Source organism: Tamandua tetradactyla, chromosome 21 (genome assembly GCF_023851605.1).
Source record: "Tamandua tetradactyla isolate mTamTet1 chromosome 21, mTamTet1.pri, whole genome shotgun sequence".
Taxonomy (NCBI): Eukaryota; Metazoa; Chordata; class Mammalia; order Pilosa; family Myrmecophagidae; genus Tamandua; species Tamandua tetradactyla.
This window is the reverse complement of record NC_135347.1, coordinates 52,242,499-52,266,470: the sequence shown is the minus strand read 5'-3', so window position 1 is coordinate 52,266,470 and position 23,972 is coordinate 52,242,499. Positions and strand designations below refer to the sequence as shown.

General features: G+C 35.4%; 1 protein-coding gene and 1 long non-coding RNA gene across 2 annotated transcripts in view; one reads left to right on the top strand and one right to left on the bottom strand.

The window, feature by feature from the left end:
* The window catches only part of JMY (junction mediating and regulatory protein, p53 cofactor), a 181,019-nt gene extending 164,394 nt beyond the window's left edge, over positions 1-16,625 (top strand). Inside the window, exon 11 of the mRNA XM_077139340.1 lies at positions 11,214-16,625. The gene's annotated coding sequence lies outside the window, so the exon portion shown is untranslated. The remainder of the gene's footprint in view (positions 1-11,213) is intronic.
* LOC143665661 (uncharacterized) lies at positions 13,131-22,268 on the bottom strand. The gene is made up of 3 exons (XR_013167143.1): positions 22,239-22,268; positions 21,598-21,660; positions 13,131-13,425 (listed from the first exon to the last, which is right to left on the bottom strand). It is a non-coding gene; the product is annotated as an uncharacterized LOC143665661 (long non-coding RNA).
* Between the last annotated feature and the right edge of the window lie 1,704 nt (positions 22,269-23,972).

The following is a 23,972-nucleotide window of genomic DNA, read 5'->3' as shown; positions in this document are numbered from 1 at the left end:
ACTTCAGACGATCTGCATAGTCACTTATGGTTACTCACTTTTCTGGATAGCCACTTTTTCTTTTATTAATTTTTTTTTAATTAGAATACTTGTATGTTTATAGACAAATCATGTAGAAAGCACAAATGTTCATACTTCTGCTCCATTGCCCCTAGTTTTCCCTATTGCTCAAATTTGTGTTAGTACAATACCTTTGTTAAAATTGATGGAACATTATTATTATATATTATTAACTGTAGTCCATTGTTTATATTAGGGCTTGCTTTCTGTTGTATAGATCTATTTTGGTAACATATAACAACCCATTGTCATTTTAGCCACATTCAAGTACAATTCTGTGATGTTAAGTGTATTCACGATGTTGTGCTATTGTAACAATCACCTATCACTCCAAATAGAAACTACCAAATGAACATGAATTCCCCATTCTCCACCCCTGACTCCTGCCCCTGGTAAACCTGTATTCTAGTTTCTGATTCTATGAATTGCAAAGCCATTTTTTTTTGTTTGTTTGTTTGTTTGTTTCCCAATACCTTTTCCTTCACTAGTGAACAAAACAGATAGGATTCTGACCCTAGGCAGTGGCACTGTGTTGAGCCAAGATACCAAAGAAGTCAGGGTGTGGGGTTCTAGTAAATTTTTTTTTTTTTTTTTTTTTTTTTTTTTTTTTAAAGGAAAGACAGAGAGAAGGAAGGAAGGATAGAAGGAAGGAAGGAAGGAAGAAAGGGAAACATCTTTTAAACATTTTCTTGTTTTATTGTATTCTGTTTCTCCGTTTTTGTTACATGGGCTGGGGCCGGGAATCGAACCGAGGTCCTCCGGCATAGCAGGCAAGCACTTTGCCCGCTGAGCCACCGCGGCCCGCCCAGGTTCTAGTAACTTTTATTTAGCACCTAATGAGTGCCAGGAAAGCATCTGTGTCACAAGTTTGTTACCCCATTTTATAGATGAGGAAATTGAGGCTTAAGGATCAAGTAACTTACCCAAGGTCACATAGCTAATAGTGATGTGATAAGGATGAAAGCTCAGGGCAATTTGACTTCTTTTTAATAATTTAACTATTTTTAGTTATGGTAAAATATCCATAACATAAAAATCATTTTAACCATTTTAAGAGGACAATTCTTTGACAATAAGTACATTAACAATACTGTACTACTTCCACCACTATCTATATTTTTAGACTCTTTTCATCATCTCAAACCAAAACTCATGCTCATTTACTAACTCCTCCCCATTCCCCTCCTTTCCCCACTGTTTATATAGTTAACCACTATTAGCTGTGAATTTTCTTATTAAGTACTTCATATATGAGAGAAGTCATACGATAGTTGTCCTTTTGTCTGGCTTATAAATTCAACATGATGTCTTCAAGGTTTATCCATGTTGTAGCGTGTGCCAGCACTTCACTTCTTTTTATGACTGAATTGATATTCTATTGTATTCATATACCAAATTTTGTTTATCCGTTCATTTGTTGGTGGACACTTGGATTGCATCTACCTTTTGGCTATTGTAATACTTCAATGAACTTTGGTGTACAGATATCTGTCCTAGTCTGTGACTTCATTTCTTCTGGGTATAAACCTAGGAGTTGAATTGCCAGGCCATATGGTATTTCTGTGTTTAACTATCTGAGGAACCTCCAAACTGTTTTCCACAGGGGCTGCACAGTTTTATCTTTCCATCAGTGTTCAAGGATTTCTGTTTTTCTGTTCCTCATCAACACTTGTTATTTTCAGTTTTTAAAATAATAGCCAACCTAGTAGATATGAAGTGGCAATGACTAATGACATTGAGCATCTTTTCATATGCTTTTTTGTAATTTGAAAATCTTCTTTGAAGAGATGTTTGTTCAGATCATTGGCTCAGTTTTTAGTTTGTTTGTCTTTTTGTTGCTGAGCTATAGGAGTTGTTCATATATTCTGAATATTAAACCCTTATAATATATACAGAGTCCAAAAATTTCCTCCCATTCTGTAGGTTGTCTTATCACTTTCTTAATAATGTCCTTTGCACAAGTTTTTGATTTTGACAGAGTCTGTTTTATCTATTTTTTTTCTTTTATTGTGTGTGCTTTTGGTGTAAAGTCTAACGTCCATTGCTCACTACAAGGTCCTGAAGCTAATACGTCCCCATGTTTTCTTGCAAAAGTTTTACAGTGTTAGCTCTTATTTTAGGTTCTTGATCCATTTTCAATTAATTTTTGTATCTGGTGAAGGGTAGAGGTTCACATTCATTCTTGGCATGTAGATTTCCAGTTGTCCCAACATGATTTGTTGAAGACAAAAAATTTCCCCATTGAATGGACTTGGCACCCTTGTCAAAAATCAGCTGGCCATAGATGTGTGGATTTATCCTTAGATTCTCGATTCTGTTCCACTATCCTTATTACAGTACCACACTGTTTTAGTTTCAGTAGCTTTGTATTAAGGTTTGAAATCGGGAAGTGTGAGTCGTCCAACTTTGTTGTTCTTTTTTTTTTTTTTTTTTTTTTTAAAGGAAAGACAGAGAGAAGGAAGGAAGGATAGAAGGAAGGAAGAGAGGAAGAAAGGGAAACATCTTTTAAACATTTTCTTGTTTTTTATTGTATTTTGTTTCTCCGTTTTCGTTACATGGGCTGGGGCCGGGAATCGAACCGAGGTCCTCCGGCATAGCAGGCAAGCACTTTGCCCGCTGAGCCACCGCGGCCCGCCCTGTTGTTCTTTTTTAAGGTGGTTTTGGCTCTTCAAGTTCTCTTGCAATACCATATGACTTTGAGAATCAGTTTATCCATTTCTGCAAAAATGCTCCTGGAATTTTGATAGGGATTGTGTTTAATTTGTAGATCACTTTAGGAAATACTGACATCTAGTTTTTCAGCCGATTAACATGGAACATATTTCCATTTATTTAGGTCTAATTTTATTTCTTTTGCCAATGTTTTGTAGTTTTACCTCCTTTTTTATATTTATTCCTAGGTATTGTATTCTTTCATATGCTGTTGTAAATGAATTGTTTTCTTGATTTTCTTTTCAGATTGTTCATTACTCATAAATAGACACCCGACTTCTACATGTTTATCTTTATACCCTGCAACTTTGTTGAGTTCATATATTCGTTCTAGTAGCTTTCTTGTAGATTCCTTGGGATTTTCTATGTATATGACCAGACCATGTCATCTGTAATTAGGGATAATTTGACTTCTCCTTTTCCAGTTTGATGCTTTTTATTTCTTTCTCTTGCTTAATTGCTCTGGCTAGAACATCTAGCACCATGTTGAATAACAGTGATGACAATGGGTATCTTGTCTTGTTCCTGATGTTAGGGAGAAGATTAAACCATTCTTGCATCCCTGGGTTAATTTGGCCATGTATAATCTGTTTAACATACTTTTGGATTCACTTGGCCAATATTTTGTTTAGGACTTTTGCATCTATATTTATAAGAGATATCAGCCTTGTTATCAGGGTAATGCTGGTTTCATAGAATAAGTGAAGAAGCTAATCCCTCCTCTTCTATTTTTTGAAGCAATTTAAGAAAGATTGGTATTAAATCTTCTCTAAATGTTTGATAGAATTTAGCAGTGAAACCATCCAGTCCTGGATTTTTCTATACTGGAAAGTTTTTAATTATTGATTCAACTGAGATTTTCTATGGCTTCTTGCATCAAATTTGGTAATTTGGATGTTTCAAGGAATTGGTTCATTTCATCCAAGTTTTCTAATTTGTTAGCATATATTTCACTGTGCCTTTTGTAATCCCTTTTATTTCTGTAAGATTAGAAGTAATGTCCTCAGTTTCATTCCTCATTTTAGTTATTTGTGTCCTCAAGCTCTCTTTCTTTTTATTTTTTTTGTCAGTTTGACTTAAGGCTTGTCAGTTTTATTTATTCTTTAAAAAAAACAGCTTTTGGTTTCCTTGATTCTTGCTCTTATTTTTCGATTCTTTATTTCATTTATCTCTGCTCTAATCTTTACTGTTTCCTTCTACTATTTTTGGGCTTAGCTTGGTCTTGTTCTGGTTTCTTCAGGTATGAAGTTAGGTTATTGATTTGTGATCTTTTTTGATTTTTAATATTTTTATTGACAAAACAAAATACAGACACAAACATTCTTAACATACAAACATTCCATACTTGGCGTACAATCATTGGCTCACGATATTATCACATAGTTGTATATTCATCACCGTGATCATTTCTTAGAACATTTGCATCACTCCAGAAAAAGAAAAAACTCATCCAAACCATACATCTTACCCCTCCCTCTCAGTGACCACTAGTATGTCCATGTACCCAATATATTCTAACCTTTGTTCCCCTATTTTTTTCTATACCCTTTACCACTCCCTTTCATTGATCACTAGTATTTCAATCTACTTATTTATTTTAACATTTGTTCCCCCTATTATTTGTTTATTTTTTATCCATATTTTTTATTCATCTGTCCATATTGTAGATAAGGAACATCAGACACAAGATTTTCACAGTCACACTACAAAAGCTATATCATTTTACAATCATCATCAAGAAACAGGGCTACTGGAACACAGCTCTGCAGTTTCAGGCACTTCCCTCTAGCCACTCTAATACATCTTAAACTAAACAGGGGGTATCTGTATAATGTGTAAGAATAACCTCCAGGATAACCTCTCGACTCTGTTTGAAATCTCTCAGCCACCGACACTTTATTTTGTCTCATTTTTTTCTTTCCCCTTTTGGTCAAGAAGATTTTTTCAATCCCTTGATACTGAGTCCCAGCTCATTCTAGGATTTCTATCCTACCTTGCCAAGGAGGTTTACACCCCTGGGAGTCATGTCCCATGTAGAGAGTGGGAGGGCAGTGAGTTTGCTTACCATGTTGGCTGAGAGAGAGAGAGGCCACATCTGAGCAACCAAATAGGTTCTCTTTGGGTGACTCTTAGGCCTAATTTTAAGTAGGCTTAGCCTATCCTTTGCGGGTATAAGTTTCATAGGAACAAACCCCAAGATTGAGGGCCCAGCCTGTTGATTTGTGGTCTCACTGCTTGCAAGAATATCAAGAGTTCTCCAAATGGGGAAGTTGAATTTTCCCCCTTTCTCCCCATTCTCCAAGGGGACTTTGCAAATACTTTTTTATTCACTGTTCAAATCACTCTGGGACTTATTGGGGCATGACACTAACCTAGACAAACCTACAAAATTCCATGCCCTATTCAAAGTTCCATGTACTTATGATGTTCAATTAAACTGTCTATATAAGTTAAATTAGAAAATGCACTAGTCAAAATATAAATTTTGTACCAAATAAACATTTCTTGCTTTAGTCTCACACAGAAGTTGAAGTTTTAAAATATGAATGACCATCTATTTTCAGCACCCTGCAATATTGATATTCATTGTTCTTCCTCATGCAAAAACACTTTTTAATTTGTACATTTAGTCACTATCATTTTACAATCTAGGCATTTCTAGATTATACCATTTCAGTCTTTATTGTCTGTCTTTCCTTCTGGTTTCATTTGTGTCCCCAGCCCTCCTCCCTCTATCATTCTCACATTCAGCTTCATTCACTGTACTTACATTATTGTGCTACAATCAGGTAATATTGTGTTATCCATTTCTGAATTTTTACAGTCCGTCCTGTTGCACACTCTGTATCCCCTCAGCTCCAATTACCCAATATCTACCCTATTTCTATCTCCTGATGTCCTCTGTTCTTAACTGAAATTCTCCAAGTTCATTCATTAATGTCAGTTCATATCAGTGAGACCATATAGTATTTGTCCTTTTATTTCTGGCTAATCTCACTCAGCATAATGTCCTCAAGGTCCATCCACATCGTTACATGCTTCCTCACTTTATTTTACCTTACAGCTGTGTAATATTCCATCATATGTATATATATGTATATATATATATATATCACAGCTTATTTAGTCACTTGTCTGTTGATGGACATTTTGGCTGTTTCCATCTCATGACAATTATAAATAATGCTGCTATAAACATTGGTGTGCAAAAGTCCATTTGTGTCCTTGCCCTCATGTCCTCTGAATAGATACCTAGCAGTGGTATTGCTGGATCATATGGCAATTTCTATACTTAGCTTCCTGAGGAACCGCCAAACTGCCCTCCACAGCGGTTGTACCATATGACATTCCCACCAACAGTGGATAAGTGTGCCTCTTTCTCCACATCCTCTCCAGCACTTGTCATTTTCTGTTTTATTGATAATGGCCATTCTGGTGGGTGTGAGATGATATCTCATTGTGGTTTTGATTTGCATTTGCCCAATAGCCAGGGAAGTTGAGCATCTTTTCATGTGCCTTTTAGCCATTTGTATTTCCCCTTCTGAGAAGTGTCTGTTCATGTGTTTTGCCCATTTTTAAATTGGGTTGTTTGTTTTTTTGTTGTTGAGTTGAACAATCTCTTTATATATTCTGGATACTAGACCCTTATCTGATCTGTCATTTCCAAATATTGTCTCTCATTGTGTAGGCTGCCTTTTTACTTTCTCAGCAAAGATCTTTGATGCAAAAAAGTGTTTAATTTTGAGGGGTTCCTATTAATCTATTTCTTTCTCCAGCGCTCGTGCTTTGGGTGTAAGACGTGAGCTTTTTTAACGTTGGCATTTAGAGCTCTGAATTTCTCTCTGAGTACTGCTTTTGCTGCACATCATAATTTTTACTATGCTCTGTTTTTGTTTTCATTCGTCTCAAGATATTTCCTAATTTCCTTGTGATTTCTTCTTTGACCCATTGGTTGTTTAATTTCCACATATTTGTAAAATTTCTAGTTTTCTTTATGTTACAGATTATTACTGCTGTTCCATTGTGGTCTGTGAAAAAAATTATGATTTCAATATTTTTAAATTTATTAAGATTTGATTTTTAGCCTAATATATAGTCTGTCCTGGAAAATGTTTCATGAGCACTTCAGAATTTTGTTGTTCAGTAGAGTGTTCTATATATGTCCATTAGATCTAATTGGTTACTAATGTGGTTCAAGCCTTTGTTTCCTGATTGATCTTCTGTTTTGATGTGTTCTATCAATTACTAAAATTGGTGTATTTGTCTCCAATTATTATTGTAAAATTATTTCTCCCTTCAGTTCTGTCAGTTTTTACTTTATCTGTTTTGTAGATCTGTTATGAAATTCATTTATGTTTATAATCATTTATCTTCTTGTTGGATTGAACCTTTTAGCAATATGTAATATCCTTCGTTGTCTCTTATAATCATTTTTTACTTAGTCTGTTTTGTTTGATAATAATATAGCCTCTCTGGCTCTCTTTTATTTTTTTCTAGCTCTCATTTGATTACACTATCAAAGATAGTGTGGAATATCTTTTTCCACACTTTTACTTTCAAGCTTTGTGCCTTTGTACCTAAAGTGAGTATCATAAACAGCATTGAAGATCATGCTTTTTCATCCATCCGAGTAGACACTTAATATTTCTGCCTTTTAATAGGGGAGTTTATTCCATTGAAATTTAAGGTAATAATTGAGAAGGAAGGATTTACTTCTGCCAGTTAGGTATCGTGTTCTGTGTGTCTTCTTTGTATTTCGTTCTTCAGTTACTCCATTATTTCCTTTTCTTTTTTCTTTTGTATTTAGTATTTTTTTAATTTGTGTTTTTGTATTTTGTATTTCTTTTGTAATATGCCATTGAATTCCCTTTTTTCTATACCTTTTGGTGTTTTCTTAGTGTTTACCTTTGTAATTACAGTTAAAATTTTAACTAATACCAACCTAGTTTCAGTAGTATACAAACTCTCTACTCATAATGTGTATATGTGTCATTCCTCCTTTATATTGTTATTTTCTCAGATTACATCTTTATCATCATATGCTTGTTAACATAGATTTTAAATGTTATTTTACACATTGTCTGTTGAGTCATATTGGGGTAGGGGGAGCAGTTATAAACCGAAAGTAAAATAATACAGGATTTTATATTTACCTATGTAGTTACCTGTACAAGTTACTGTCTAGTGTCCTTTTATTTCAGCCGGAAGACTTCCCATTTACATTTCTTGCTGGGCAGGTCTTCTGGTAATGAACTCTTTCAGTTTTTATCTGTAAATGTCTTAATTTCAGTTTTGATGGATAATTTTTGCCAGATACAGAATTCTTGGTTGACAATTTTTCTTTAGGGACTTTAAATATGCCATCCCACTGTCTCCTGGCCTTCATGGTTTCTAATGAAAAAATCAACTGTTAACCTTACTGGGGATCCCTTATATGTGACATATTGCTTCTTTTAGAGTCTGTCCTGTTTGGAGTTTTTTGAGCTTCTGGGATTTCTAAATTCATGACTTACATCAGATTTGGGGAGTTTTCAGCCATTATTTCTTCAAATACTTTTCCTGCCCCTTTCTGTCTCCCTTTCTCCCTGTGGGATTCCAATAATTTGTATGTTGGTTTGCTTGACAGGCTCCTCAGTCTCTGTTCATTTTTCTTCATTATTTTTTCTTTACACTGGATAATTTCAATTGTCTTGTCTTCAGGTTCACTCATCCTTTTTTCTGTCTGTTCAAATCTGCTATTATAGCCTTTTAGTGAGTTTTTCATTTCAATTTCTGTACTTTGTAGCTCCAAAATGTGTTCGGTCCCTATTTATAATTTATCTTTCTTTACCTTGTTTCAGACATCATTGTCCTAATTTCTTTTAGTTCTTTGTGTATGGATTCCTGTAGCTCATTGTTCATTTAAAGTGTTTGATAGTTCTGTTGTATGAATTTCTGTAGGGGTGGTTTCTGACAAACTTTTTTTTTTTCTCCTGTGAATGGGCCATACTTTCCTGTTTCTTCGTGTGTTTGGTAATTTTTTCTTGAGAATTGAACATTCTGAGTATTAGGTTGCTGTCACTCTGCCCAGTCTAGTTCTCCTCCTCCTCTAGAATTGCTAGTCTTGTGTTGTTGTTTATTGAAGGCTGGGACCCACAATTTTTGACTTTTCCAAACTATTTTTATTCCAAGTGGGGGTATGGAAAGAGAAAAGACAGAGAAAAAAATTAATGTATCTTTAAGACTCCTGATGCTTTTGCCTGAGGGTGTGTGGAGAATGGATACTCACAGAGCCAGCCCCCAGCAATCTGCAGTAGCTGGGGTCAGTGATTGGACTACACTTTCAGGATTCTGGAGGACTAGGTCCTTGTATCCCATCCTGCACCATCAAGCTGTACCAGCAGCCAGGGCTGCAGTTGCTACTGCTGCCTCCCAGGGTCTGAGGGATGTAGCCCCTGTATGGAAGGGGAGGTTCACCAATATTTACCAGTTTACCACCCTTTTTGTCCAGATCGTCTTTGGATTCTCATGTGTGTTCCACTAGACTCTAGGGTTTCAAGATAGGTGATTCAGAGTTCGTGCCAGTTCAGTAGCTGTTTTGGTACAGGGACTAATTCCTGGAGCTTCCTACTTCGCCATCTTCCTACGGTCTTCCCCAAAGCCACTTTTAAAAGACTGAATGTATCATAACTGGAAACAATCCATAGACTAGTTGTATTCTGCACCATCTGAGCAGGCAGCAGTAAAAGAGCTATCTTTTTTATTGCATTGTGGCCTCGGAGAATAATTTTCAAAGGTTCTGAACTTTTAATAATTCTGTTTAAATTGCTAAAAAGGTTATAATTTATATCTCCTATTAATTTAATTTTGTATTACGTTTTGTCTTTCATTCCTGTGTGATTCCTTCTTAAATTACTAGAACAGCATTATCCAATGGAAGTATAATGTGAGCTGCATATGTAATTAAAAAATTTCTAACAGTGACATAAAAAAAGACAGGAACAGGGAAATTTGATTTTAGCAATATTTTATTTGACATAATCTATCCAGGATATCTTTTAAACATGTAATCGATATAACAAATTAATGATATAGTTTTTTTTTTTTTGTACTTTCTACTAAATCTTTGAAATTCAATATGTATTTTACACTCACTGTACCTCTCAGTTCAGGCACTAAATATTCTATGGTTAAAGTAAAACTTCCTACTGAAACAATAAGATTGTATTTAATGGAAAAATATTTTTTACTGCTTTAGACTTTTATTTAAATTTAAATAATTTAAAAATTTAAAAGTTCAGTTTCTCTGTAACAATTGCCACATTTCAAGTGCTCAGTAGTCACAAGTAGCTACAGTATTAGATTATGCAAACCTATAATAAATTAAATCAGTAATATGAATAATGTGTCAACTTTTACTGACAAATTACTGTTTAATATATGTGCTCCTGTGCCATAGTAAGCTCATACATCTCAAATACAACTACTTTGAACAATAAAAAAAAGTTCTGATACCTCTCTAGAACATCAACTAGTTCCATCTCCTTATCCCATATTATAGACAAAATGCTGCTTCCAACATGAAAAAGGTAGAATGCATAGCCCAAATACCCGAAAGGGTGGGAGAAAGATCAAAGGTGATGGTGGAGGGGTAGGGTTTAACAAACGAGTATGATTGCTGAATCATTATATTGATATTTCTTTTAGTCTTCAGTATCTTAGAGCAGCTAGAGGTAAAATCCTAAAATGGTTGAATTGAAACCCATACCAAACTTGAAATCTGTTCTACAACTAGTTGTTGTGATATGCTTTGGAATTTATTGCTTTTAGTATATGTTATTTTTCACAAAAAAGCCTCCAGGATTTTGGAGAAGCAAGAAAGAAAAACCTGGGATAGCATAATGGTAACCCACAACAAACTCAGAAATCTGTTTTATATCTACTTATTGAAGTGTACTTTGAAAATCATTGCTTTTTCTTTGTTATATATTATATTTAACAATAAAAAACATTAAAAAATAAAAGTGCTGATAAAGCATCCATTTAAAGACCACATTACCATTATAACAAAAATATTTTTTAAGTGAATTTGGAAGATACCATGTAATAGTTCTTATATACTGGCAGCTTATCAGGCACATATTTTAGATTATATTTACCTTTTTTAGTATTTACTTTGACATAAAATGTTAGAGTAAAAGAAATAAATGTGAAGATGTAATTAACAGTCTTTTACCAGTGATGAAAATTTTGTATTTTAATTATATTATTTTCAGTTTTCTTGCTTTAAGAATACAAACATAACCTCAAAAAAAAAGTTTCTCCTCCATACTGTTCTGTACAAATGGCCATTTTTAAGAAAATTTTAACATGGGCACAAAAAACAATCAGTGTTCAAGAGTGGGAGGAGACAATAAAAGATTTTTTAAAAAAATAAATTTTATTATTTTGTTTGTAAACAGGTAACTTAACAGAAAGAAGAAAATAGCTATGGTTGAAGATGGCCCCTTCTTCTTTTGGAGAACAAAATCTTACACACTGGTTCCACAACTGGATTTATATTGGATCCAAACTGTATCGGCTCAATGGTGAAAAAAGGAAGCACAGTTGGCAGGTTATCCCTTTTCCAGTTATTCCAGTAGGCAGTAATTACCCTTAGTTTTAGATGTGCAATGTTGACTGCAATGAAGAAAAGGCCTTCTGGTATCCCTTGGTTTTTAAGCAACCCTCTCCCCACCGTTTACATCATTCTAGTTACCAGTTAATCTAGAGGGTGCATGAGCTGGAAGAACACTGGGTTGAAGAGAGTTCTGCTGTGAGCTGTATTGGGACTGCTTTGAAATCCATCATTCAGTGCACTGAAAAGTCATCTGCTTGAAGATTACAGCGCTTCTTCCATACCAGCTTTTCCACATCGTGCGATACTCAGAAAAAGAAGTGTTATCATAACTGTAGGACAGGAATTGAAAGAAAATAAGATGGAAATGCATTTATAATTTCCTCATTCCTCATCTCCAGAGGAATTTTCATAAAGATGTTCAACAACATCTGAAAAGATAAATAACCACGGAGATATACCTATAATTGTGCTGACCACAACTGATACATTTAACAAGGCATACTTTTAGAAGGACACAGTCTTACACTTTGTAATGTTTTGAAGTAAAATTTTCATGCTTTTACATAACTCATCACAATTCTGAATTTATAGTAGTTTGAATTTTATGTGTATCTTTGTTTATGAGAAGCAATACTTTGTATTTTGATAATTTTTCAAATTATTTTTAGTCTTTTTGTTTGAACTGTTACTTGATTACTATAACTCACATGACTTCCTATTGAGAATCAAAAATGAAGATTCAATAATAGGGATACAGTTCTTGAATCTATTTATCATCACACACCATTTAAGTTTTATTTATATGCTCCACAGTAAAAAATGAGTGCGCTACAAAGATAGAGAAAGTAGATGGGCAGAAAAGCCCCCTTGGTTGGCCTTTCACTATCTTCAAAATTTAAAAATATGTAGGTAGTTTTATGTGCTGTTTTCGTTGTAATGGAATCTTTAAAGGATGTGTTTGTATATGAATGAAGCTGTTATGGATTTTTAGCAAGACAGTTGTAGACTTGACTGAAAGGCAGACACTTTGGACTGAGATTAGAGTACTTTGTAGAGTGTAATTCTGTATAACATAGATATTGACCTTTGAATGGAGGGAGTTAAGGACTGCAGAATCAAAAAGAATTTTATTTCTTATAAGGCAATTGTCTAGCCTAGACCTTGAAAGGATACTAGAGTAAAAGCCTTCCAATGTATATAAATTGGTGTTCCTGGAGGAAAAAGAAATGCTCACAGCTTTCTCATTTTAAAATGCTGTTTCCTTTAAAATAACTATGAAGAAAATTTTCTCGTAGTAGCTAAAAAGTAGAAAGTTATATTTCTGTTTAAACATTGATAGTATGTTTATTGCTGAAAGTAGGAGCTTTGTGCATAGCATTTTCACAATATAATGAATGGTCTTATTTCCAGCATTATTTCCAAGACTTACATCTTGTCTAGGAAGAGTACAAAATACAGATCTAAGATGTATAATCACTCTTCATCCCAAGATCTAGAGAGGAAATATGTCTTTAATAAAGCACTAAAGAATGCTTTTTAACCCAAAGAATGATTAGTTTGATTGTTAATTTTTAAACCTTTTTAAAGCTAATTTCCAAGCCTTTTAAAAGGATTTTCAGACCTTTAAAAATATCATGTATTTTATGCCTTTGGATTAATTTTGCATAACCGAAGTTTTTTCATTTATTAAAGTTTAGATAAAAGGAAGATCTGGTGTTACATTAACAGCAAAGACACTGGAACTTTCATACATTGAGAGGCAGTTGTTACCCCAGTTATTGTTAACAACTGGTTCCATTATAAGACAGACTAGACTCCCTTAGTAAAAGGTCCTGTCATACTGAGTCATGCTGTAGTAAGTCTAGCAAATAATGGAGGCTTCACACAACTCTGTTAAGCTTCAGAAGAATGTATCCCCAGCACTCGGCACATTTCCATTATAGTACTCCTTGAGGCTTACCCCATGCTTGAAGATGAATGGGTTACAGCAGGGCCTTGTTGACAGCAGGCTGTGCTCATAATCTTGCAGACACCTTCCTCACACACCCATTTCCCTGCGTTGATATTCAGATTCTTTAATTCCACAAATTACATATTATTGCAAGTTATAAATCTTTTATGCATAGTCAGTAACAAATTTTCAAATAGCAGCAATCCATTTGTGCATTATGATGAGATTACCAGTTAAACCCTCATGTTAATTTTAAAGCAGTTTCAGAACCCAACATATATTATATAAGCACAGTTAATTTTCTTTTCTTGCCTCTAATAAAATGAAAATCTTTGGCTTTAGAATTAAATTTGTATATATTTAGTTATGATACTTATAGATGATCACATTTCTGGTTCCAGACTTGTACTTTTGTATGGTTCAAAAATCTTTGACAGTGATATTGCTGTTAATGTATCATTTCTGTATTAAGAATCCACAAACAGCTGTCTGCTTATGCTGAATCAGTCTAGAACTTACCAATCTGTTCTTAATTGCAATATATTTAAAACAGGAAACCAAGTAGAAGATGATTTGAGGATGTTTTGAGATTAATGTTACTGCTCACTTGAATGTCAGTTTTAAATATTTCTCCTACTAATGCAACCAAAAGTATGAATATATAACCAACATAGCATGTGTAGAAAAAATATTTCTAATGATTTAAACTCATAGTAGTCCTAATCTGTGTAGCATTATGAAAAAATGCCTGGCTAAAAAGTTTTGTTTATTTGCTTATTTGACATATATTTTTAGGTTTATTGAGTTTGTGAGCAGCATAAAAACAATCATTCCATAGTTACTTCTTCATTGTGGCACTGTAACATTTCTATAAAATGCATTTTTAAAGAAACTTTTAGACCCAGCTGTAGTAGTCAATGAAGTGTAATATTTCAGCATTAGGACTTTCTATTACATGAAACCATAGAAAAATTTCAACACTTTCACTTACTCTGTATAATGGGTGGCAGTGTGTGTGTGTGTATCTTTGTTTTTACAAAGCTGAACTATGTAATAATACTAGGTAACACATGGCATGACTACTTTATGCCATAAAATATGTTGAAATAAAAAGCACACTTTGGCCATAACAGATGCTAAGAATTAAAACTCTTAAATCAGTGGAACAAAAATTCATGAGCAGCATCCTCTCTTTGGAATGAGGTCATTATATAATTAAAACATTTAATCTATACATTCCCTAAAAAATCCATTTTTAAATTGTATTCATCGAGTATGTACAAATTTAAGTCATTTCCTTTAACCTAAGAAACACTTTTTTTTTCCCACTTAAGACAGGTATTTTAAAGCTTTATTCATTTTTAAGTATTATGCACTTAACATCGGATACCAACCTGTAAAGAACTATTGGGTCCTTAAAGGCCCTGTTAGGGAGTTGAAATTTCACATACATTACCAGATTATTTGTTTAAAATTAAATCCTTTTGTTCTTGAACATCTGTTAAACATTTCAAAACTATGGCAGAAGCATGCAGCCAGTTGATAGTGAAAGCAGAAATGTTAAGTTTTTTTTCCTAATTCTTGCACTGAATTTAAATGATAATATAAAGTAAAATGTACATTTTAAACAGATTTTATTTCCCATTTATTGCTTAGCATAGAAAAACAACTATGCTTAATGTTAGAGGACTGACCAGCAAGGTTTATTTCAGATGGAAGGAAGATAAGGAAGTGGAAGCACCTTAACTGTTGGAGCACATTGCGTTTATTTCATGCTACTGGTCAATTCAGTAGTTATTTCTGAACTTTTCTGCAAAGTGCTCTTCTGTTAAAGCACATTAAGAAGAGTCTCTACTTAAGTGCTTTGTAAAATAAAGCAGTGGTATTTTTATCCTTATGAATATAGTGTGTAATTTAAAAGTTTTTCCTACAAAATGAGTTTATATTGCTGCCTAAACTATCATTTATGCAAACAGAGGTTTTTAAAGGTGGGAGTGAGTCTGGATTCTGTGTGTGTGCGCGCTATATGTTTGTTCGTTGAATTATTTTGAAGGTGTTTATTCTAAGGTTTTCTTTTTTGCCCATTGTAGATGTGCAATTTGGCATTTTTACAGTTTAATTGATTGAAATCTTTCAGCTCTTGGAAACATTCACTTAGAAGTCCAGATTTAGAAATGTTTCTCCCCTTCAACTGACATATATATCATGCCACTTTAAGGTGCATGTACAGGAAATACCTCTGAGATTGATGTATTAAATCTTTTATGAATATTGTTTCATATTGAATCTCAAAGCAGTCATTTGTTTTTAGGTTTAGAGGAAAGATTATTTTAAAGTCAGGTGCAGCTAAGAGTGGCTCAGTTTGGGGAATTATGGGTGGGTTAGGAAAGACCTTGAAAAGTGATATTGAGATGTATACAAAAGGTATGGGTGTTGGTTATAGAGTTAAGTTTTAACACGGGAAGGTTTTTTAACTTGCATGTTCTATGGTCAACTACCAAAGGGTGTAACAAGTTATTCCAGCTTTTCCCAATATGAATTGCAGTGATTCTAACAAGTCTTCATAATCACAGGGTGGCTTTTTCCCTTCATTAGTGAACCAAGAAGGGTAGATAGTTAAGTCCACAGTGACTTCTCACTTCACCTTTGACAGAATCCCCACTGTCTCACTGACTTTCTCATTGTACTGTATGTCTTGCCAAGTGTGAAACCATAATATGTAGTTTATGAAAAACAGAAGGCTACAGATCATTTTGCATGAATAAAGCCTGAATAGGCTAATGAAACTGACATGTTTTTTGGCCTTTCTGGGTAAATGAAAATTTAAATTACAAACTGATTCACCATTTACTAGCCTTGTGCAATATTATAAAGGTAGAAGCAAAACACTAGCACACTGTGCTTGGCTTTTAAGGATGGCTTTAACATTGTTACATTACATGGACAGCGTGCACAGTGTATTGTAAATGCCAACTCTTGCAAATTTACAATACTTTAATATGCTCAATTAACATTCTGAAGTATTAAAAGTACAAAGAAAAATCTCTGCAAGCATTTATAGCAATACAATCTCCAGTAATTGTTTTGACTGTTGCCTTTTGCTCTTTAGTGCAATTTCCTGCATTGTAATTTGTATCGCTTTGTATTTCATGTTTTTTACACTCATGACTTCAGAGTTTAAGTACTTGTCCACCAAGTATTGCAATCAGCTTTCTCTTGTACATGCAGTGTAACAACATCCAGTTTTGGTGCTTAACAATACTCCTTTTTTTTTCTTTAATAAAGGATATTTATTTGAATTAATCTGATTCTGTTTGTTTAAAATAGCATGATAGTAAATATATCTACTTAATCTCAATTAAGGAAGAGCATTGCTAGTTGTGCATGTTGCTGTAAAGAGTATAACCTGTAGACAGGATTCAGATACTATCTACCCCTCTACTTCTGTCTCTTCCTGAAAACTATTTGTTATGAAGTACAGTAGCAGCTTTATTTGTGCTAGTAACAGCCTTTTTCATGCCTTTTGTATAAATTCCCACATAGTTTGGAAATGCTAAACTTCAAAACTGGAAGGTATTTAAATGCCTTTCATCTTAGCAGTCAATTTGTGATCATTTAAATTGGGGGAAATTTTCAGCTTTACAGTTCACATGACTAGACTCCAGCTGGATATCCTTGCTTAAAGCCAACTTGATGCAATACCGCAACACAAGAGGCCTACACTTAAGGGCACGGGTCCTTTAAGGGACTTAAGGCCCAGTTGCTACCCAATCCCTGAGGCTCAAGTGCTTATCTTCACTCCAGGTAGCTGAAGCTAATTTTACAGAATTTTTGTTGCTGCTTTTCCCAATAGAAGGCGATTCATAACCTGGTGTCAAGTGGCTGGGTTTTTCCTTTTCCTTTTCCTTTTCAGGCAATAACCAAGACCCTTAAACAGTTTGTACCTTTGGCCAAGAGGATAGGAGCCTGGTTGTGGTCATCTATAAAATGAAGCGTGAACAGGGTGGGCCAGGAGAATTTGGAGAATGGACCAGATGGAGGAGCTTTAGCCAATCTAGCAAAATAACACCTGCTGCCACTTGTGTTAAACTGCGATGCACTAACCCAACTATCAGTACAATATTTCAGAAGAGTCTTAGTACCTGGCTTACCCTTGTGAAAACCGTGATGTGATTGGCTTGGAATGGGCTTACCATTTTTACTAATAAAACAGAGGTGGAAACCTAGGCCTGAATGTAATTTCTTAAGCCTTTGTAATTCTAATTCATCCTGACTTTGCTTAATTCCATAAGCAAGTTGAAAACTTCGTGAATTTTTTGGCATAGCAAGCTGTTTGGGAGAGGTTTAAATTATTTGGTGCAAACTTACCAGCATTCCATTACATTCTGTCTGTTACTAACTGTTAATGAAATTTATACTTCCCAAGCACTCTGTCCCTCTGAAGTTATTTCATGGATACCCTTCAAGAGACTTCATCGTTTCCATAGTGGCCCCACCACTTGGTTGCTCACCAGGAACTTCATTATTCACCACTTAATATTTCTTCCAAATATCTCCACTAGCAAATAGTCTTGCCCATTTACATTGATTCTCCTGCTCATCAGTTGTGTTCTCTGTTCATTCTGTTTGTCTACTGCTTCACCTTTGACAGACAGTCCATTAATTCTCATACCATGGCCATTTTGGTTCATCCTTGAACCATAGTCTCCTCCTCCCTCTTTTCCCCACTGCTACCTTCATCTGCTCTTGGCTGTTGCTGTGAATGACTCCATACATTCAGGTCATGGGGTATCTTTTTAATATCAAGTTCCTCCCTGTGACTACTTCCCATAGCCTGCCTTTGCTGTACATTCAGTGGAGACCTGGACTTTCGGCTTCCACACACGCTAAGGAAAACCTACACCAATGCAATAAGCTTTTTGGGGGCAGACCTTGGTCTCCTTTCTGATCCTTTTCTCCTACTAGTTCCATTTCTCATGCTTATCCCATGCTTTCACACCTGAACGTCTGCCCCAAATGCTAACCCCACCTCAACAATATTTAAATTCCATCCATGAGTGTTGATTTGGAAAGCCCATGAGCAGTACGTGTCTGACCCTCTATGTGTCAACATTCTTCATCAGAACAGCACAAGTAAGGGAATAAAGTTAGGATGGGAAAGGGAAGGAGAAAGAAATTGCAGAATCTCATTTACTCTCAATTCTACAAACATTATCCTCATTTAAGGATGAAAAAAGAGGTTAGAGATTAATTTGTCCTAGGTGACAACTATTCTGGGGCAGGGAGCTATGCTGTAAAACTAGGTGTTTTTACATTAACATTTAAGGTGTTCATAATAGGGGAAGTATATGGAAACTCTCAATTTCTGCAAACCTACAACTTCTCTAATTAAAAAAACTCAAACAACTAAGTGTACTCAAATCACTCCATTATTTCCCATGCCATCTTCAACTTCACTCTTAACCCTGTGAGTTCCAGCTACTGCTAAACCTTTATTTCAGACTGTCTTGAGAATAGCTCTTCATTCTAGGCTAAAACTAGTCTGGAATATCCTGTGTCTAGATGTGCTATAGCAACTCTTGATCAATAAAATTTTTCGGGGGAGATTTTTTTTTTTTTTTTACGTATCAAAGGCATCAAGAAGTGACTTCAAATGAAGTCAGTCAGAAAAAAATAAAAGCTGTGAGTTCTCATCTCTATAGAGGCAATTTATTCTAGGAAATGAACAAGTAATAGATCATTTGAAGTGCTTTTGGCTCAACCAGGGGCCTGATGTGCAGTGCAGTTTGGGACCCTTGTTTCCCCACAACATGGTTTTGCAAGGACGGATAAAGGAATGTATCCTCCAAATGCCCAGATGGTTATCCCTTCCAGTGATGTCTCCAAAAACTATATTCTGGGGCTCTGCATTACTGAGTTCCAGCAATTTATATCTATTCATGGGCTTCTAGAGCTAGAAAATTCCCAGTGGCTTTTGCCATATTCTTCTGGTGATCGAGGGCCCTTTATAATGAAATCATCTTTCATTCAATAATTGCAAGTCTATGCTATGAGTATGATAACAGTTTTAACAGCAATTAAACTTAACTGGCCAGTTTCTGTTAATGAAAACTAATACCAAATACATTAAAAAATTATTTATCCCTAAGAGCAAAGAACTTGGTCCATCAACAAATGTTTTGTGTAATCAAAGACTTAATGAGAGACTGGCAAACTCTACAAGAAATCCTATATTGTTTATAACCATTTTTCAATGGAAAGAAAATGAAGTATAGCAGGAAGCAGTCATACACTTATTTCTAAAACTTTTTATAAAAGACAACAGAAACCCTACCTTGAATTTTTAAAATATTTTGCAGATAACCTCTTGTTTAACTGTATAATTAACTGTGTAAATTTAACACCATTAAGTAGATCTAATGGTAACTTGGCAAGGGAAGTAAAAAAAGGGAGGAGAAGTTAAAATCAATCTGTAGCCATCATGGATATATCATGTAATCCTCTTCACAATTATTAGGCAGAAGACATATCCTGGTTCTATGGTGGCAGTTAGTATGGGTATGTATGTAGAAAATCCAAGAGTATATATAGATAGTTTATGAGAATTAAGAGTTTAGTTAGGTTGGGTGGGCCACGGTGGCTCAGCAGGCAAGAATACTTGCCTGTCATGCCAGAGGACCCGGGTTCAATTCCTGGTGCCTGCCCATGTTTAAATAAAAATAAATAAATAAATAAAGAGTTTAGTTAGGTTGCTTGGTAAAAGTCAATATATAAATTTGGAATACAAGAACTTCTTAGGCTACTGATGGTATCACAGATTGGCCCACCATTTTGGAAAACTGCTAGGCATTATCTACAAAAGTTGAATATCAGATCACCTTGTGACTCAGCATATCACCTACCTTACTGAAAAAAAAGTGTGTACATGAACCAGGAGACATCAAGAATGCTCATGGCAGCCTTTCATGATAGCCAACAACTGAAAATAACCCAAATGTCCATCAACTGCTGAATGGACAACTTGTGGTATATTTGCAAAATGGGGTATAGTCATACGATGGCACACTATAAAGCAATAGGAATGAATGGATGTAAGCTATACATACGATATGAATGAATGTCACTGACAACGTTTAGCAAAAGATGCAAAAAAGAGTACATAATATATGATTCCAGTCATATGAAGTTAGAAAACAGGCAAAACTAAACTATAAAATTTAGCAATGTTGATTAGGCAGTAAAACTGTAAAGAAAAGTAAGGAGATGATTACTATAAATGTCAGGATAGTTTTGGGCGAAGGGAGAACTTTGACTGGAAAGGGGACATACTGAGAGCTTCTGTGCTCTTGTCAATCTTCCATTTCTTTTGTTACGTGGTTATTCACATTACCGTAAGTTGGTGAGCTATACGTGTATGTGTTTACATCTTTGAATAAATATTACATTTCACAATAAAAAAATTTATATTTCTTTTAAAACTCTAAGCCAGTGCTTCCTTTACTGGGTTTCCAGAAATTGCTTCTAGAATTCAGTTGCCAACATTTTTGTTTTTCTCATAATAATTTGCATACTTGCTCTACAAAGCAATGAGAACCATACATTCATCATGATTCACTTTTTTCAATCTCTGGCAAGAAATCAGAGCCAAATTTAGTGCTCCAAAGGAAAAACCAACTCAACCTAGACTTCTGGTTTACTCCGTTCTCTGCTCCTTTTAATAAGCTGTATGTATTTGCACCTGTGCGTGTGTGTATATGTGTATTAAACTCTCCTGCTTTGGATGTTTTGATATTATAAGTGTCCTTTGGGTAGGAAGAGGGGAAATCTTAAAAAAATTAAGAAAAAATGCTGCAACATAGCATGGTGTACTCATTAAGAGCAACGATGTACGTGTGAACTTGGGCAAATTACCTGCCCGTGCCTCAGTTTTGTTGTATATAAAATGGAGACAACCATGTTAACACAGATGGTTGTTGTGTAGATTAAATGAGTATATTTAAAGTGCATAGAAGAGTGCCTGGCACACAGTAAACTGTATAAATGCTAGCCATGATTCTCTTGATGCTTTGACGAAGAAATCCTTAGCAAAGAACCACAAAGATTTAAGTAATTTAGGAGTAAGAACCTCGGAGACTAGCCTAGATGCTCCCTGACAAGTCTGAAAAGGCAGCAGTAATCAGATCCTTCTTTAATAGAAACTGGTAATTCATTTACATTCACATGCCACCAAAGGAATGGTATTCAACAGGCAGCATTTTAAATTAACAAAACTTACCTTCATGTTTACTCTTTGGAGAAAGGATTGGGTGTAACTGATAAATTACTGTTTTCTGACTTTCTGTGGAAACAAAATATTAAAAATCACCAACAAACACATGCTTTATCCACACTCCCTCCCAAAGCCTTGCTAATAGCAGTAGAGGAATAAAGAACAAAAGAAGAGAAAACTATGGACCAAAAATATCAAGAGATGTTTGAAAGAGGCACATGAGTTAAATAAATGGGCTGAGTAGAGGAAGCCAACCTAAGAGTCTGTGGCTTCTGGAGAAACAAACCAATTCCTGCTGACCAAAACCCGACAAGGGGCCCTGCCTGTGGAGAGAGTGTGTTTCTTTGAAAGGTGGGGAGAGGACTAAGGTTGAAAAGATGGGGGAGAGAGGAAAGTCTGAAATAGATGCCATTAGAAGCCCATGTCCTCCTCCCCACTGCATGACCCTGGGGCTCATCCTCTGGATAAAGTGAACCAGAGAAGACCTGGGCTTGAATGCCAGGAACAAAGGAAAGGCAGGAGTGAGTGGGCACTGGAGGGATACATTAAAATCTACTTTGAGAACTAGGAGCCCCCAGGGTGCCTTCTGCCTGTTTCTGAGAGGGCCAGATGTATACAACCCCCAGAAAAGATGTCCATGTGTTGACCTTTGTGTCAGAGTAGAGCAGAAGGAGCGTTCACTAAGTAACAATCTGGCCTCCCACTTACCCTAAAAACCACCCGTCGCTCAGCCCCACCCATGCACACAGCTCCCAGTGCCCCACTGCAGATTATGAAGTTTACCTAGCGTCACAGCGACATTTTCAGAAAGTTTTCACACTTCAGGCAGAATGTAAAACAAACTGAAGAAGGAAACTCTTAGAATTAACAGTGACAATGAAGAGACTAAGAGATGAAAGAAATTAAAATTAGTTATTAAAAAATAGGGCAAAATGCTGCATCCATGAAACAAGCATGTGTTGCAATATAAAGAAATATTCTGACAAGAAACAAACTAAAAAACTGATAGTTGAAATTACAAAGTCAATATTAGATTTAAAAGAGGCAAGGAATGTTTCCTTAAAGTTGAACAAGCAGAGATGAACAATAGAAGAGTTAATCAGAGGATTAATTTAGCCAAATCAATGTCTGATTAATGCCAGAAAGAAGACAGAAGTGGAGGGGAGAAGCTTATTAAAGAAAGAATACAAGAAACTTATTATTTTGTTTGTGTTAGTTTGAGTTGGATTTTCTTTCATGTGCAATAGAAATATTCCCAGCTGGTTGTCGGAGGAAAGTTCCAGCAAGATGAGGGCTCGGAAGCGCTCCTGGTTAGGGTAGCATAGCGATATACTGGTTATCTTGGAGAGGGCAGTTTTGGTGGAGTGGTGGGGACAGGGCCAAAGCACAGAAGTCTGAGGAGCAAATGGAAAGTTAGGGGGTGAAAATAATTCAAGTGCACACAATTCTTTCAAGTTTTACAGTGAAGAAGAGAGAAATCAATTGATAGCAATAAAGTTTAAGGGAAGAAATTTTTTTTCAAGGAAAGAGAAGAAATTTTTTTTCAAGGAAAGACACTGCGGCATGCTTGTATGCTAATGAAAAGAAAAAGTGAAAGTGACTTGAAATAGCAGCTCTATTCCTGTTTCTTAAGAAAACATAACTCTAAGACTATACTTATAATTAGTAAATAAAAAGAAAATGGAGAAAAACATTAATTCTTCAGTTTAGGTGCCCCAAACACTCTTTACCTCAATGATGGGGGATGATTTAAATTCGAGGAATTTGAGAGAGCAGGGTGTATGACTGGTTTTTCAAGTACCCACCTCAATTCTCCTTGGAATGAAATGCTCATCAAAACAGCCAGAGATTTACTATGGTCACTGATAGATTTTTTTTCCTTTTTTCTTTTTAGAAAAAGTTCCTCTCTACTGTATTTCCATACATTCTTACATCACTAGTAGCACACTGATTCCATATTCCACACCTGAGTTCAGTAAGTTTATTGTTCTCTTGCTAAAAGTAAATAAATCATTCAACAAGTATTTCTTCAACACTTACAATGTGCCATCAGGGAAACGTGTGTATCTACCCGGCTTGCTGGTGGGAATGGGCTGCCAACAAGACCAGGTCTCTGCCCTGGCCGTGGTTCCTGAAATGGGAAATGGTGGACACCTATGTTAGACCCATCCATGGTGCCAGCACATCTGAAACACAAAGGCTGGTGTTTGCTGCAGCTGCAACACAACTCAAGCAAGGAGGAAATGGCTCAGCACAGAAAGCCAGTCACTACTGGCAGCACACTTGCCCTCACCCCTGCGGATGCCTCCGGGTAAGGACTGTGGCTTGGTCACTTAGGAGCCCCCACGCAGTTAGGACCCAGTGATGCTGCTGCTTCCATT